The following is a 3,350-nucleotide window of genomic DNA, read 5'->3' as shown; positions in this document are numbered from 1 at the left end:
CGGAATCTAACGTACGTGGCTTCCTTCAGAATGGCTTCCCGCTGCTGCGGGATCACTCTCTCGTGTCTTCTGGGTGCGTCTGAGGGGCTGTCCCCCCGAGACTCTCCTTTATACTTCCTCACGGGGTCGCAGGTGTCAATCAGGTTGGAATGATGCAATCTCTCTCTCAACCAGCCCACCTTGCCCGAGGGCTTTTCACGTGGTCTCCATGAGACAATAGTCGCTGGCATCTTATTCTGTATCCCGGGTGGGACGTGCAATTTTTCACGTTTCTCTCTCTCTCACTTCCTGGGTCTACTGACCCCCCCCCCCCCCAATGGGTGCTCTTGCGATTCTCACAAAGGAGGGGGCTGGGATCATAACAGCTGCAGTTGTTACCAACTTCATTAAAACCCTGTGTGCATGAGTGTGTGCCTACAAAGACTTACTGTACATTCCCAAACCAAAAGCCGTGGATAAACCAGGAGGTACGTCATCTACTGAAGGCTAGATCAGTGGCATTCAAGTCTGATGACCCAGGCCTGTACCAGAAAACCAGGTAGGATTTGCGGAGGGCTATTTCAAAGGCAAAGAGACAATTTCGAATGAGGTTGGAGGTGACATTAGATGCTCCACAACTCTGGCAGGGTCTGCAATACATTACTTCCTATAAAGTGAAACCCAATAGCATGAATGGCAGTGATGTTTCACCACCAAATGAACTCAACGCCTTCTATGCACGCTTTGAAAGGCATAACACAACTACAGCTGTGAAGATCCCTACTGCAACTGATGACTCTGTGATCTCTGTCTCAGAGGCCGATGTTGGGCTGTCTTTAAAGAGAGTGAACCCTCACAAGGCAGAAGGTCCTGATGGAGTACCTGGTAATGCTCTGAAAACCTGTGCCAATCAACTAGCAGGAGTATTCAAGGACATTTTCAACCTCTCACTGTTAAGGGCAGAAGTTCCCACTTGCTTCAAAAAGGCAACAATTATACCAGTGCCTAAGATAAATAATGTGAGCTGTCTTAATGACTATCACCCAGCAACACTCACATCTACAGTGTTGAAATGCTTTGAGTGGTTGCTCATGACTGGACTGAACTCCTGCCTCAAGCAAGGACCTGGAACCATTGTAATTTCACAACAATAGGTCAATGGCAGATGCAATCTCCATGGCTCTCCACATGGCTTTAGACCACCTAGACAACACAAACACCTATGTCAGGATGCTGTTCATCGACTATAGTTCAGCATTTCATACCATCATTCCACAATCCCTGACTGATAAATTACAGATCCTGGGCTTCTGTGCTTCCCTCTGCAATTGGATCCTCGACTTCCTAACCGGAAGACCATTGTCTGTGCGGATTGGGGATAACATCTCCTCCTCACTGACGATCAACACTGGTGCACTGGTGCTTAGCCCACCGCTCTACTCTCTATATACCCATGACTATGTGGCTAGGCATAGCTCAAATACCATCTATAAATTTGCTGATGATACAACCATTGCTGGTAGAATCTCAGGTGGCGACAAGAGGGCGTACAGGAGTGAGATATGCCAAATAGTGAAGTGGTTCCGCAACAACAACCTGGCACTCAGCGTCAGTAAGACGAAAGAGCTGAATGTGGACTTCAGTAAAGGTAAGATGAAGGAACATGTACCAATCCTCAGAGGGTTCAGAAGTGGAGAGAGTGAGCAGCTTCAAGGTCCTTGGTGTCATGATCTCTGACCTGGTCCCAACATATCGATGTAGGCATAAAGGCGGCAAGACAGTGGCTATACTTTATTAGGAGCTTGAGGAAATTTGACATGCCAATAAATACACTCAAAAACTTCTATAGCTATACCATGGAGAGCATTCTGACAGGCTGCATCACTGCCTAGTTTGGGGGGGGGGGGGGGGGGAGAGGCACTGCACAGGACTGAAAGAAGCTGCAGAAGGTTGTAAATCTAGTCAGCTCCATTTTGGGTACTAGCCTACAAAGTACCCAGGACATCTTCAGGGGGCAGTGTCTCAGAAAGGCAGCGTCCATTACTAAGAACCTCCAGCACCCAGGGCATGCCCTTTTCTCACTGTTACCATCAGGTAGGAGGTACAGAAGCCTGAAGGCACACACTCAGTGATTCAGGAACAGCTTCTTTCCCTCTGCCATCAGATTCCTAAATGGACTTTGAACCTTGGACACTACCTCACTTTTTTTAAATATACAGTATTTCTGTTTTTTTTGCATGATTTTTAATTTATTCAATATATGTAATTTATTTATTTATTCTCTTCTAGATTATGTATTACAATTAATGCTACTGCTAAGTTAACAAATTTTACGTCACGTGCCGGTGATGATAAACCTGATCGATTTATTGCTATTTATTTATATCTGCATTTGCATTTTGTTTACAGTTATCAGTTCCTGAACAGTTTATATTTTACTATTCTATGGATTTGCTAAGTATGCCCGCAGAAAAAGAATCTCGCGGCTGTGTGTGGTGACATGTATGTATTCTGAGAATAAATTTTACTTCGAACTTTTGATTTTTTAAACCATCGAGCGATCAGCTGAATGTTTTTGCCCAGCGTGTTTGTGTGGTAAAGTATTGGCCTCAGGACACCAGGGAGATGAAAATATCCCGAGCCTTTGAAATAATGCCAAGAGATGTTTTTCATCCAGATGAATTGACAGTGGGAATCTTGTTTTCACATCAGATCCAAAGGACAGCGCCTCCTATAGCGCTGCAGTCTACTAGTGTAGTACTGAGCTCTTCGCCTCCCTTTCAAGAACGTTGAAAAAAGACGCGACTCGTCCAAAAGGCTTCTGAGGAAAAGTAATCACTTGAAATACTAATTCCACTGCGTTCTATCTGCGAGATAGTGGAATATTGTAGAGATTTATTTATCACCGGTACATCAAATCATACAATGAAATGCGTCGTAACACACACAAATGCTGGAGGACCTCAGCAGGCCAGGCAGCATCTGTGGAAAAAGGTACAGTCGACATTCCAGGCCGAAACCCTTCGTCGTTTAACAAACAAGGATGCGCTATCACTTTGAACGTGTGTCACCACATTTTCCGGCACCGACATAGCATGCCCATAATGTTCAGAACACAAGCAGAAATAACAGAACAAAACAACTCCAAGTTCAATTAGTGGATTTCAATCAGGAGCGTCGATTTGCAGATAGGAGTTTGAATGCCGTTATGTCAGCTGGGTAATTTATATTAAAACCTATATGCTTAAAAAAAACTCAATAACCATGCTACCAGATCTATTTTGTCTTACACTTATAGTTTAATTTCCAGAACCTGTTGATTTTGCGTTAGGAATCTTGCACTCAAATCTTTCAGATTCCAAGACAAAAAA

This window comes from Hypanus sabinus, chromosome X1 (genome assembly GCF_030144855.1).
Source record: "Hypanus sabinus isolate sHypSab1 chromosome X1, sHypSab1.hap1, whole genome shotgun sequence".
Taxonomy (NCBI): domain Eukaryota; kingdom Metazoa; phylum Chordata; class Chondrichthyes; order Myliobatiformes; family Dasyatidae; genus Hypanus; species Hypanus sabinus.
The sequence above is the reverse complement of the archived record's forward strand: the minus strand, read 5'-3'. Positions refer to the sequence as shown.